This window comes from Euprymna scolopes, chromosome 4 (genome assembly GCF_053919585.1).
Source record: "Euprymna scolopes isolate OS-2025 chromosome 4, ASM5391958v1, whole genome shotgun sequence".
NCBI lineage: Eukaryota > Metazoa > Mollusca > Cephalopoda > Sepiida > Sepiolidae > Euprymna > Euprymna scolopes.
Window position 1 is genome coordinate 178582098 of NC_136485.1, and position 15109 is coordinate 178597206.

A 15109-nucleotide genomic window follows, 5' to 3' on the forward strand; every position below is an offset into this window, starting at 1 on the left:
AAAAGTTTGATTGCATTTTATTCTTCTTAACAACATGGACTAACGTTAAAAAATAAATGGCGATTCAGAATTAAATATTGATAGTGTAATATGGAGGTTATCGAGGAAAACCGATCGTCATCACTTTATGATATAAATAAGCAGCGTATGCTTCATGAACGCGGATCTTACTCAACATACAACGATGCAGAGGCTAATAATTATTTTTCTCGTGTAATAACAAGCCAGCGCTTCTCAAGACTCATAGACAATTGGACGGTAAGAGTTGGTGTGTTCATCAGGAGGATATTGAAACCACAATTAAAATAGTTGAAACTCGTAAGAAATTAGAGTATTTAAGCTCAACAGTGGATTGGAATAATTAGATTTAAAAAATTAAAAAAAAAACAATCATGCTATAGAATCATACAGAAAAAGTGGAAATTGACTTTCAATGTGTTGAGGAGAATCCAAACAACGGGAAAATCTAAGTGAAAAACAAACTAATAGTTTAAAATGCCCAAATCCAATATATAAAGTTATTTTTCTTCCGAATTATTTATTTGAAGATCGTTTGTTTCATCGTGTTTTTACTAGCAATGACAAAACTGACGCCAATTTGTTTTGTGAAATATGAATTATCTTTGCAGTTTCTAATCAATACGGTCGGTAAGTAATTATATACGTGTGACGTAAATTCTACAGTTGACGTCTAATTAATTAACTCTTTAAGTACGAATAACAATTAGATAAATTCCAGTCGTTTCAATGAAGAAGAAAAAGAGCCGCCTTTCCAACTATGAATACAAAATATTTCACATGGGGTTTAACGTGGAAATCCGCCATCGCATGCAAAGTTTGACAAGTATTACTGCAATAAAAGTTTGATCTGTTAAAAGAATGTATTTTCTCTGATACATGTTAGTTCACCTAGCAAATATAGGCAACTGTGAAACAGCCTTATGGGGATTGTATTGCACGGAGAGATAGTTTTGGAAAACAATACTTTGCTTATACAACGCCCATTTAGAGGGAGAAAGGAGAAGTATTTTAGTGGTTGTAGCTGGAGGCTTTCGTCGTAAATATTTTACAATAGGTTGCATAGATTGAGTCTCAGTGGAGCACCTACTATAAAAATAATAATAGAATAGAGAACCTCTGTTCAGTGAAAAGAAGACAATCCTACTAGATTTCGAAGTCTGTTTTGTTTTTTTGTCAATTTATTGAAAAGTAATTCTTAAAGGCAGCAGTATTCTATTGACTATATATAGGGTGAGGATTGATTCAAGGATGCGATACTTTCTGGTACGGTAGAATTATCCAGCCAATTTCCGTTAGATACTGAGCAGACAACGAGGAGTAGCCTGGTTGATTATTATTAGAAAAGCTAAGGACAACATCATGTTACTCCACGGCTGAATATGGCGCTGCAGTATGGTCTCGCTCAGCCCATGCACACCGCATTGACGCAGATATCCACAAAGCTTGCCGGATCATAACCGGAAACTTAAAAAGCACATCTCTACCAGCCCTATACCGATTAAGTGGCATACCACCACCTAAAGTCCGCCGGGATATAATTGCGAGAGTTGAGCGTACTAAACAACTTGAAGACCCCAGACACCCTCTCTATGGGTTCTCGGATGTAGCTAGACGACTTGTGTCCCGGCGAAGCTTTGCCATAGTGGAGGAACTACCGGACACTCTTACATCCTCTTACCGGCTGCAGATGTGGAGAGAGGTAGACCCTCAGTCTACAAATATAGCACTGCCAGAGCCCAGTAAAACCTTACCACCTGGCACACACCTGTCCCGTTCGGAGTGGGTCACTCTGAATTGGGCAAGGGATTTTCAAATTGATCGGAAATTTGTTAGAGAGTAACATATTTTGGTATATCAGAAAGGTACCCCTTTTCCGTGATTGGATCTGCTTTGCTGAGGTGATAGTCAGGAGTTGACGAGAAACGCCTTAGCGAACAAATGTATGATATCTATTATAATATATACGAAATCTGCAATAATTAAAATATCATGTTGGAAGCAGACAGGGTAACAAGTAAAGATGTAGAAAGAAACTCAGCGTGCCAAATTCTAAAAAGAGAATCAATAACACAAATAAAACCCATGTAAAATATGACTCGTTGTTTGACCAAATAATAAGGTATGTGATTCTTTTGATTGGAGACAAGCAGACATATTGTTTCGTTTGATTGTAAGAAAAAGTTTTTTGTGAGAGTTTGTGTCACGTTTGTTAATTATGTGTATTTGTGAAGAAGCCGCCGTACACTCAACGAATATTTTATGTACATACAGGAAAATATATAATTCTATACTATGTATACACGCATTAACACACAATAGACGATGCAATAGTCCATGTAATCTATACAGACAAGTGTATATATATACAACACACACACACACACACACACACACATATATATATATATATATATATATATATATATATATATATATATATATATATATATATATACACCGGCTACATAACATTTCCAGCGACCGGGATAATAATTTGATATGACTTCCATCTGAGGTTAACAGAAACGCTTGGTTTTAAATTTGATTAAAATAACGATTCACCCTATTCCCCATTGCACTACGCGATCCAAATAGGAAGAAAAAAAGCCATTAGTACTTTTTACGTGTTGTCATAGATTATTTTATCATCTGCATAAATGTCATCGGATGAACTTAGAATGTAATTTGGACAATTATTGATGAATACCAGGTAACTAGAATAGATCCTTTATGTACGCCGACATTGATACTATGTGCTTCAGACTTTTGTGCAACAGCGACGATTTTTATAAACTCATTATAAAAATAATTGATGGATAAACATTTATTTCAAGATATTCGAGAGCTAGCCAGCTTGGGAAGTAAACCTCAGGGTCAAATTCTATTAATGGTTTTGATATGTCAACAGCTATTGCTTTAGGAAAACAATATCTTTCACTAAATTCAGTAATTCTGTGTGATATCAGCACATACAAAGTTGACTTTGCCAACTAAAGGCGGTATTGTTTGTCATTGAGCAAGTTGCTTTATTTATGACTTATTTAAGCAACTTAATTATGGATCATAAGAGCCTGATTAGTCTGCAATGAGACAAAGACTATAATAAAAGGTATTGTCTGCGGAAGTGACTGCTCATCTTTTTAGCTTGTTAGGTGATGGGATCAAGAGGGAAGAAGGAAAAATGAGAAACGTAATTTTGAAAATGACGTTTTTAGTATTTTTGTTTGTCCTTGTTTAAATAAAAGCGCAGGTGCCAGTAATCTGCATATGAGGCGACGAATTATTGAGAAAAAGGAGTTTTAGACAGCCGAGAAAGAGCAAAGACGACGGTTTACGTTGGAAAAAATGAGTAAAAGCTGATTCTAAGGGTTTTGCTCGTCCGCATGCGAGTTTACTATAAGTTGGGACTGAGAATTAAGGAAATAAAAGAGTTTTGCAACTCAGGTGAATGAGCGAACGTTTTGTGGTGGGAGAAATATGAACACAATTTTAACGTCGTTTCTTCTAAATTCGAAATATTTTACATGACTAAAATAGGAGTTAATTCCCGGAAAAATATCTTTCGGTTACCAAAAACTATAGAAAATCTTTCACAGAATACTGATCTTCAGTATTTTTAAATACTAAGCAGAATAACGAAAGTTTTGAATACCAAATAGAAATACAAAATTTTTAAATACCAAATAGAAATACAAAATGTTTAAATACCAAACAGAATAACGAAATTTTTAAATCCAAACAGAATAACGAAATTTTTAAATACCAAACATAATAACGAAACATTTTAATACCAAGCAAAGTAACGAAATTTTGTACCGCCTTGATGTAAATACTACCGACAAACCCGACAAGCAGCAAAATCCCGCCCCTACACAGGAAAAGCTTCTACTTCAATAGTTTTTCCCCAGAACTGCTAGACATTTGAACTCCCTTCCGGGACTCTGCTTTTCCATTTGTATTGACATGCAGAAGTTCAAGTGTAATGTGAACAAACATCTTGCTGCTCATCTCCCTTCATAATCTCCCTGCAACTTATGTCCCCAATAGTAGCCCCCTACCTCAAAGTGACACTGTGTCTTGTTTAGGGTGAAAATTGAATTTAAAAAATTCCAAACAGAGTAACGAAATTTCTGAATACCAAACAGAGTAATGAAGTTTTCCAATTAATGGGAATCGTTTCTTTTCTAAGCAACGATTGATAATTTGTATAAAAATATAAAGTTTTCTTGTTTGCAGCTTCTTGGTCTATGATTGAAATGTTGTCAATCAAAGTTCTTGATTAGTTTAGTAACATGCCGGATAGATATATTTCAAAGTATTTAGCGCCACGATGTGAAATTCAGTCGGCAGGTCATTCTGAACGAAAAGGGTTAAATTTGATGGACAGTTTGTTCGATGAAAAATGTTTAGATTTATCAGATGATCCGGTCAATTATGATGAAAGATTAATCTTAGCTTATCTTATCTATCTATATAACTATAAAAGTGAACGTGTCTGTCTGTCTCTGTGTGTGTCTGTGTGTGTACATTTCCCTACGCAATAACTCAGACTCGAAATTTGATATACAGTGTACTGAGATTTGGGAAAATCTATGTGATCGGTTTTCGGCCATAAATTTGGCGATTAAGGGGTCAAAGTTCAACGATTTGACCTTAGAGAACTCTACCAAACTCCTCCAACAATTTTAGGTCTAAACACTTGAAATCTTAGATATATGTTACTTGGACATGGATCTAACTTAATAACTTAATTTGAGTCCAAAACAATAAACTTTAAGAGGTCATAATAGGGGCCAAAGTTTAAAAAATTGACCACTTTTTTTTTTGCTCAACATACATCTCCAAATTCCCGGGCAACGCCGGGCACCCATGTTAGTATATCTATAAAAGTGAACGTGTCTGTTTGTCTGTGTGTATGTGTGTGTACATTTCCCTACACAATAACTTTGTCAATTTCTAGTCTACAGACTCGAAATTTGATATACAGGGTACTGAGCTTTGGGATAATAGATGTGATCGGTTTTCGGACATAATTTTTGCGATTAAGGGGTCAAAGTTCAACGATTTGACCTTTGAGAACTCAATGAAACTCCTCCAACAACTTTGGGTCTACACACTTGAAATTTTAGATATAGGTTCCTTGGACATAGATCTAACTTAATAGCTTAATTTGAGCCCAAAAAAATAAATTTTAAAGGGTCATAATAGGGGTCAAATTTTAAAAATTTTGACCTCTGTCGTCTCTACAAAATTAATCAGACACTTTCTGGTCTAAACATTTGGTATTTTACATATACAATATATAAATGTATGTATGGATGGATGTTTACATGTGTGCCTAAAACTTTCGACAAAGGCGGCGGATTTTACCAAGATCAGTATCGTTCTAAAGTTCGACCTTTCATACGACAAATATCGAAAAATTCGCTGAAAACATTAATATCTTCACCTTCAACTAGGTACTTTTCTACAGGAGGTCGCTTTTTACGCCGATATTTTTTAAAGTTATCCTCTCGTTTCGATTGTCTAGCCTTAATTTAAGCATGAGTCACTTAAGGTGTAGCGGTGGTCGTAACCGCAAGGACGTCAGGTATTTTTCCCGTTCTTTTTCTCTTCGCGGTACGGGTTCGAGCCTGCGTTCCTACTACCATTTTTTTTTTTTATCAAAACACACATCCAAACATCCGGGCAACGCCGGGATGAAATGCTTGTTATTATATAATTAAAATAAAAAAGAATTTTGTTTGACAATATTAAGATGATTCACTCTTGTTATAAAAATCAAGTTTATATGCACCTTTTTTGCATCGCAATTTACAAAATCAAAATTACAAAGTGCAAAAGTCAAAACTAATTATAAATTCAATTGTTTATTATTACAAATTTTTTTCTATTTCGGGTTGCATGGATATAAATGCTTCCATTTCTTATAAATATAAATCTGATGGCCAATTATTTCACTGTTCAACATCTTTTGTAAAGCAGACTTGACTTTTTAGGAACTGCATAATCTTAAAAGTAAGTAAACCTTTACATTACTTCCGAATTAATCCAATTTTTAAAATTTTTTAAAAAACTTTTAACAAACCGTTTAAAATGTTGAATCATATATTTGCTGCTAATGCTGCGATATCTGATCCGCAATATTTTATTTGTTAATAACACTCTATGGACTTACTTAGCACGTAAGTTTTTTAAATATTTGTAACTTATCTTTTAACTATGAAATACATCGATTTATATTTTTTATTTTTAACAACGTGCCGCAACAATCGAAAAGAATAAATGAGAAAATGGAATATTGATTTTGTAGGAAGAAAACTATCGATAACAAAAACCAATGAAGGAACTGACTTTATTTTTACGTTTATAACTAATAAGGATTTGGTATCTGTCTATGTGGAGACTTAAACTATACTATTTCCTCTGTTAATAATAATCAGTATATATATATATATATATATATATATATATATATATATATATATATATATAATATAGAGATATAGAGAGAGATGTGCGTGTGCGTGTGTGTGTGTGTGTGTTTCTTCAGTTAATACTATACTATTATTCTATGAATAGTTGAAAGTCCGTATATATATGCCTTGAGTTGGTGTATACTAATATTCTATGAATATTGAAGAGTAAGTAAATATATGTCTTAAGCTAAAATTATGCTATTACTTCTATTAATAAGCTGCACATGGTATAAATCTGATTAAAGCTAAAATTATGTAATTACTTTTCGTAATTCTGTTTACTACAGTATTTCAGATTGCTCTGTCATCGTTCAGTGCTCAATTCAGCTGGTAGTATAGCATCTGCTCTGTTATAATGATATTAAGCTTACAGCCATTATTTTAGGGGGTGTAGTGTAGTAACTGTTTAATGATCATAATATAATAATTTGTTAGAAGAATCATGCAGCATCTCTTCTGTTTTCATGTGTAACCCTTTTTGTTGTTGACAGCGTTGTTTTACATGTTCATTGCTATTAAAAACTATTAATAATATCTGAATACATTTGTTAGATTAATATTTTTTTCTTTTTTGATGTTTTTTTATTTGATGTTTTTTTGGATTTTTTATATTTGATGATTTTTGTTCTTTTTATATTTGATTTTTTTTTCGGTCTATTTTCGATTAAAATCTTCGAATTCGAATGAATATAAAAACGCTAGTACGTATGCTCCCAGCCCAGAACCCCATCGTCACATTTCTATTTTTATTCTTTTGATTTCTATTAGCAAAACTACGTAGAAATTCGACGGTGCTTTTATCATATAATTGCATTAACAGCAAATTATAAATACAAATTTTACAAATTGATTTTATTGCTGGCATTTGTTTCCCGATTTTTTATTTTAGAATGTGATACAAATATTGAAGTTTGCTGAAGATTGCCAACATCCACAAATAAAAATAAATCTAGAGAACGAAATGAAATCGAATAGGCACACCCAAATCATCAGTTTGCGTCATAAATGATTTTGCTGCAAACAAAATCTTTTTGTTTTTCTGTAAAATTTGCTTTTAAAACTCATATATCTGGAAAAAAAACTAATTTATTTCAGGTGTAATAATACACAGAAAATACATTAACTTTATTTTTCCATAAAAATTGTCAGCTGAATTATAAATAAATAAAATGAATATGTCGTATCTTTATTTATTTTCTAAATGTGTATTAAAAATCATATAAAAGCAAATAATAAAATTTAATTTTAAGTACCATAGGACAGAAATACTCAATTTTAGAACTATTTATTTTAAAATTGTTTAAAATTTATTGACAACAGCAGAATATTTTATTTATTTATCACAATCAGACGATTTCATTAAAATAAATGTGTATGAAATGGTTATAACGTGTTTTATATTTTCAATCGTTGTGTGTGAGTTTTGTATTCATCGTATTTACAAATAATCATTTTTAATATATGGGACCGTTACAAAACTAATGGATTCATTTTTTATTCCGCCTGAATGTATTAGACAGGATTGCAAATTGTATTATGATGACTGAACATATACATTCAAGATCTGAAAGTTTTATTTCTCTGTTGCAGATACTGACAGTGTGAGACTCTATGAAAGCAACCCCTGTCATGGACATTTTTTAGAAGCAGAGAAATGTCGTTGAATTTATCCATGCCGAAAAAATGAACCTATCAACATTCACCGACGCCTGTTGAACATTTACGAAACCGATACAGTTAATGTTAGCACAGTTAGGAGATGGGTTCGTCGATTTCAGAGTGTTGACAGACATGTGAGGTACAGCGCGCGCTCCGGGCTTAACGACCAAGGCATAAAAGTGGTTGGCAAAAGTGAATTGAGATTGGTGATGATTATGTAGCAAAAATAAATTCTGAACACAAAATGTTACTCGATTTAATGGTACTACTCCCGTCTTTATAGCTCTTTAATTTGTTATTTTTTTAGTTTAAAATATAAGGTTTTCTTTTGGAATAACCATCCTATTAAATAGTATAGTTAAACAAAAATTGCCTGTCTGAGAACCATGACGGATCATGAAAATGTTTCTCGTCTACAAATACATCATTTAATACCTCAATCACATAATAAAAATTATCTGCACGTTAACAAATTTTATGATTACAATAATTATTGAAATATTAATTGTTTAATAGTAAATATTGCATAAATAATGCAAAAGTAAATTTATATTTTATTAACAAAGTTAGGGTTAATGTTATGGTTAGTTAAATTTATTGAAACTGTAATAAATGAATTCTCAAAACAACTTCCTAATTGATCCATCTCTATCTGTTATGTCTTGCATGTGTTTGTTTGATGAGAAATACAAGATACACTTTTTATACGGTTGTTACAAGGTTTTTGTCATTTTAATTTTGCTTCAAAATCTTTTCGGAAATTCATGCAAGGTCTTTGTAACCGTAATATTATGTTCACCGATCGAAGAGTCTGGAACCACATCTCTCATCGCGGCATTACAAAGTAAAAAGAGCAAATTTTCTTTTACTAAAATTGTCCATGCAACTTAGGTCTCTTTTATGATCTTCACCATTACCAGAGAAACTCGTTCTTTCGTATTTGTTACATTGTATCTAATTTATTTCGACTCGAATGCGCATACATTATGTCCTCCTTAAAACGTCAGCTTAACAAACTAATTAGAGGCACAACTGGTTCAAGAATGAATATATAAAATATGGACTGAGATTGTCGGACTGACTTCCTCATCTTGGTTGTTATAGTCACAACATTTCGGCCGTTTTGCCCTCCGGCCTTCATCAGCTGTTTTGTATCGAACTGGGGAACCGTTTCTTAGGAGTCTCGACCCCAACCCTTTATTATTATTACGGAGGTACCGTGTTCAGACTCCCGCTAGGCTCTGGGACATAGTTGCTGATTCTTTGTTTTGAATGTTACTTTTCACTGTCTTCGTTCATGATTGACCTTTGGGTAACTGTAAACTTTGATACAACGTCTAGGACCACTCGGCTATATGTCACTAGGACAAAAATATAGACAATTACTATAAAATATGGACGTCAATGTTTCCCTAAATTTTAACCTGATTTATAAAAATAATTATAGGTTTTTCTCAAAATGATAAATGTTCACATTTGTCAACTAATTAAGATCTTTAATAAAAGAAATACATAAATAATTTGGTTTTGTTTTATGTCGAAATTTGATTGTGTAATAAGTAGGACTATGACAGCAGCATATTATTTTCATTGTTTTGACTCTTGGGTATGTATTCGTTTATATCTTATATGTTTTTATATAGACTGATGTGGCTCTCGGTTGATTAAGTGTGCCTAACTGTGTCGGATATATACCCGAGAGCCAAAAGAATGAAAAGAATATTCTGTTGTCACAGCCCTAGTAAGACATCCCAAATTCTAAAAATAGAAAACTAGAAAAATAGAACCCTAATAAAAATAGAACACTAATAAAAACAGAACACTAATAAAATAATTATCAAAATTCAGTGACAGCAACAATTCATTTTGGGGCGTTTTTCTCAAACCGCGGTTGTAATTTGTCAAATTTGAATGTTCTATGCATACCTAATTTCTAACTTTTTCAATGTAGCTCGTTAAAGATAAATTTTAAACACAACTTATTTCAACGTCTCTCTGAACAAGTAAGAGACGCGGATCACCGATCTTAATGTCTGGTGTCATACTGTTCCTCGGTTATTACAGAGGAAAGATATCGAGTACCGATGAGGTTTGCTACAGTAATCTATACAACTTTTTGTGGTTGGAAAGGTTGGCCGTACAATTAGTTTATGTCAATGCAAAGACGCATCCCTCATGGATTTGTGTCAAATAATTTCGGTAGTTTATTTCGACCGGAGTGCACATTTGTCAAGTCCTTTTTAAAGCTGACAGTGAACGCTTAAATAAACTACTTAAAGTCAAAAATAATAACGACAACCATAACATGTAACCAATTGAATAATTAATTTATAAAATATTTTGATAAGCTTTAATTTCATCGAAAATAAAAATAGATCCGATGAGATTTTCTACAATAATCCTTATAACCTCTTGCTATCCATTCAACTCGATGTATTGCCACTTACACATTAGGATTTAAAGTCGATATATGTCGACCCCAAGTTGCATCCGTTATATTTTTGTGAGATTACGTTTAATTATGGAACTATCCAATTAGAATATTGATGTGCACCCAAGGTTGACACCACGGAAAAAATACGAAATACGGATTAGGTGTAAGAAAGATACAGTAATCGAAAATGTTACAAGGATGAGATAAAGGGTAAGTGGAGCTTATTCTACACTATTTCGATAGTATCTCACATCGTAGTATAGTTCTGGAAGGTAATTTTCGGTCTCACTACAAACATAAAAAATAACAAGTGTGTTTACTCATTTATATCTAAAATCGGTTTTATAATTTTTTTATAATTTTTACCAAAATTTTTAGACATATTTAAGATTTGTAAAATTGTTTTAAATGTTAATTTTTTAATGAATTTTTAAATACTAACCTTTATTCAATGTTATTTTCTTTTTTAGAAAGTATGAACGGAAAAATCATTTTCTTGTTGGCACTTTGTGTCTTCTCTGCCTCTCTCGGTAAGTAAAATAATTTCTATATAATCTATAATAATTCCATAATAAGTTCTATATCATAGAGACGCAGCTTCCTACGTCAGTCCCTTACGGGGAGGCAGTGAACAAGTCAGGATGTTTTATTCTGAATAAATAGTATCCATACAGCTGATGTATTAAGGCACAGGATTAGTGAATCTCTCGGCAGAGTCATTGTTTCTATGGCAATAGCTATTGATATATAAAAGCCTTTCGATAGTGTATGACAAAAAGGTCTACTTCACAGAATCGTCAGCTATGGAATAGCTGGAAATGTCCTCTAAATTATTAAACCCTTTCTCTCTGATAGGCTTATAATAGTAGTCGTTCAGGGACAGAAATCAGAAACTTATAGTAATAACGCTGATGTTCTTGAAGGTTTCATCCTATGAACAACCTTTTATCTGATCTCATTAAGGATCTCGCAAATCACATTCTTAGATCATTCGGGAACATTTATGCAGACGACATCATAATCTATTCCAACAATTCAACGGCCGGAAATGACTAAGCTCTTTCTGATTCTCTGTTTTCTGATCTTCAGAACATGGTGCAATGGGGAAAAAGGTGACTGGTTAATTTAATGCATCGAAAACTAAGCTTCTCTCTTTTCATCATAATCACTTTTATCCTTATCACGCCAATTGAAATCAAACTTGGGGAAGTTTCATGTCTTGACAAGCTTCTGTTAAACAGTCATTTCGTATTGTTATATTATTATTGTGTGTGAAGAACTGGGAGTTTTTTTTAAACTAGTATCCCTTAATTCCATCAAATCCAGTCGGTTTACCATGTGAAAGTTTTTAACCTTTGCCTTCAGCATCACAAATGAGATTGCCATATTCATTTGTCAGTTTTTCTTTCAATATTTTTATCTATTCTGTGTCATCTTGATGTTCTACTTCCTTTTCTCAAATTCTTTGACACAACACACGATATTGATCAGCATAAGGTATAACGTGTTTCCTTCTTCCAATTCCTTCAAAGAAGTTCCTGATTTTTGTCTGTTCTGACAAAACTGCTAAATTCTCTCACTGTAACGTTTACCATTGGCAGTTTAAGCTGTGATACGATGTTACATGTTTTCAATTACACGTTTGAAACCTTTTTGAAGTCAAATTTACGTATTGGCGTTTCACAAGAACTCTGACTTCTAAGTTGGCCATTTCTAGCAGCTTTTACTTTACAAAAACCTTGTTTAAGTTGTTTAATTTGCCATGTTTTCGTTACGAGTACCCTAATTTACTCCATTTTTTTTACATATTTCTATTCCGTGTATGTTTGACAAAGTATTGGCAGCAGCTTTAATAACCAATTTAAATTATTTTTCAATAATAGTGACAAATTTAAGTATTTTCTTATTGACAAATTATTATTATTATTATTATTATTATTATTATTATTATAAATAATAATAACTTACATAAATAGACTTATATAAGTTGAATACTTCGCAAAAACTGAAACTATGATTTTATAAATAAGCTACTTAATGAAAAATTGGAACTATTAAGTAAAGACATTTTCACAGGTGACACTAAATTGATACCTCTAATGAAACACTATAATATAAACTATATGCTCTTGAGCGTTTTGTGGGTTTGATTTTGTTTGGAAATACAGGATTCCAAAAATTATATAATTATAAAGTTAAAACATAATTTTCATAACATAATAACCTTTAATATGTCTATGTTTTATTTCTGCAACTTGTATAACACATGGCGTGTTACTAGACATTTTAGTCCATGAAATACAGGCAAGAGTTATAGTCTGTTAAATAGAATTAGTGTTTTATGCCGAACTGACGATTGAATATGGTCACATGTGTGCTCGTCAATTGTATTAAATACTAATCTTTGATAATCCCTATTAATCCTTATTAATCCCTAACTGGTAATCGAACAGATACCATAACACTTAGTTTGCTGTACCTTATATTAACAAAAGTCTTTGTTGTGGCGTATCCTGTGTTACTTTCTCCTACACTATTCCACACTCAATAAATATCGGAAGACCAAACCGTAAGATGAAAGTCGATATCCGGTGTATCACTCAAGGTCGTTCATCGGTTAGTGGAAATACCCACCTTTCTATATTTTTTGTAACACATGTGGTTATCTTATTCTGGCATTATGTTCTCCTTATGACCCTTTAAAAGAGCTATTAAAAAGATCAGTCATGTTCGCGCAAGAGTTTCTAGGAAAATATGGAACGGACAAAGAAATGGGCAGTTCAAATGGAATCCTTTATTTGATCCACGAATTGATTTAATCTCGTTTCATCAAATCTTAAGTAAAGATTGAACTCTCAAAATCTGGAAAAATATAACTGGATTTACCAAGTACTTTATCCACTATGTCACGGCTCCGCAACATGACATTTTTTTTTTGTTAAATTAAATTCTGACAGATTTTTTTTTTAATTAAATTCTGACAGATTTTTTTTTTAATTAAATTCTGACAGATTTTTTTTTTGTTAAATTAAATTCTGACAGATATTGTTTTTGTTAAATTAAATTCTGACAGATTTTTTTTGTTGTTGTTAAATTAAATTCTGACAGATTTTTTTTTTAATTAAATTCTGACAGATTTTTTTCTTTTTTGTTAAATTAAATTCTGACAGAGTGTGTCATTTTAAACTCAGGAATCTTGCTGTTAACTTTGAAATTTTGCACCAAAGTTCGAACCGGACGCTTAATTACAAGGATAGAATTCTCTCGTTCCTTCAATCACGAATCCTTAATTAATTCGTAATGGCATTCTTAGTATCGTCTGCATTGAGAAACGAAACTTAAACCTCTAGAATTTGATTTAGTACTAGATAAAATTGATTCCAAATAACACTATTCCCGAATTCGCCAAAAAGATTCCCGAGTTCGACAGAACAATTCCGAAGTTCCACAAAATACACCTAGAGAAGGTCGGAAGTTACATCGACCGATTATAGCACCTAAGACAAGAACAGTAGACAAATCCAAATAAAATTACTTAAATTCTCACAGATTTTTTTATTGTTTTTTTTTTTTCAGTTTCTTTTGCATTGGCTGACGGAGAAGCTAATAACGATGGATCAACAACTGATGACGGAGAAATATTATTTGTGGAGGATTATTTTACATCACCGCCAACACCCGCAGAAGATGCGACAAATAAAAAATAGCGTGAAATGAAGAAAATATATAAGAATATATTACTTACAAAAAACCATGTGATTCTTTTGGCTTAATAAAAGTAATTTACTAACTATACTTGGTTCTTTTTCTTATTAGTATTTGCTCTTTTGATTTAAATATTTAAAACATTTAAACATATTTTATTAAATTACGTAATAGTTTAATGAAAAACAATCTTTGACTTGATGAAATATTCTCGATATTACTCATGATTGGCGAGTTCTGTTGTTCGACATTTTTAATTAGTATCATTTAATGTTTAAAAAATAGCGTCGAAACGATTAATCGGAATCGGAAAAAAAACGGAACTTTTCAAGGTATCGGAATCGCGTTTTTTTTTTAACTTTATTCTGCGTTGCTGTTTCCAATGATGAACTAATAAATTTTTTATCGTTTTAAAAGTAAAATCTTTAGATCATACTAAAATTCAAATGCAATATAAAATTATTTTATTTGTGTAAAATTATAAAACGTTTCAGTATGTTCGCTAGGTAACTAAAAAATCTTCCAGAAAAGTTTTCATTTTTAATCTATTACTTTCTCAAGAAATATACTTGCAAATATCATTGATAATTAAGTTAAAAGTAAAATATAAAGTAACGTTTCCGATATAAAAATACATTGATTTTATGCAAGTAGGCTTTTGTCTCTCTGTTTTCATTATATTCTCGGGTTTTAATCGATTCTCTAATATTCGCAAAAGTGACAATATGTATAAAGAAAGTGTGAAAAAAATCTGAAAACTTTCAACGGTTTAGTGTTGAATTATGTAGAAGTGATTTTATGTCTCTGGGCG

The 15109-nt window shown here is 31.9% G+C and overlaps 1 long non-coding RNA gene across 2 annotated transcripts in view; it reads left to right on the forward strand.

Annotated features, from left to right (window-relative positions):
* Nucleotides 1-14388, forward strand: part of LOC145270396 (uncharacterized) — a 166488-nt gene extending 152100 nt beyond the window's left edge. The window contains exons 1-3 of one of the 2 annotated variants that reach the window (XR_013865340.1): nt 5972-6039; nt 11064-11123; nt 14170-14388. This is a non-coding gene — a long non-coding RNA (uncharacterized LOC145270396). Of the gene's footprint in view, nt 1-5971; nt 6040-11063; nt 11124-14169 lie in introns of those variants that run through there. The other variant, XR_013865343.1, reaches the window with a different exon arrangement.
* Nucleotides 14389-15109: the final 721 nt, after the last annotated feature.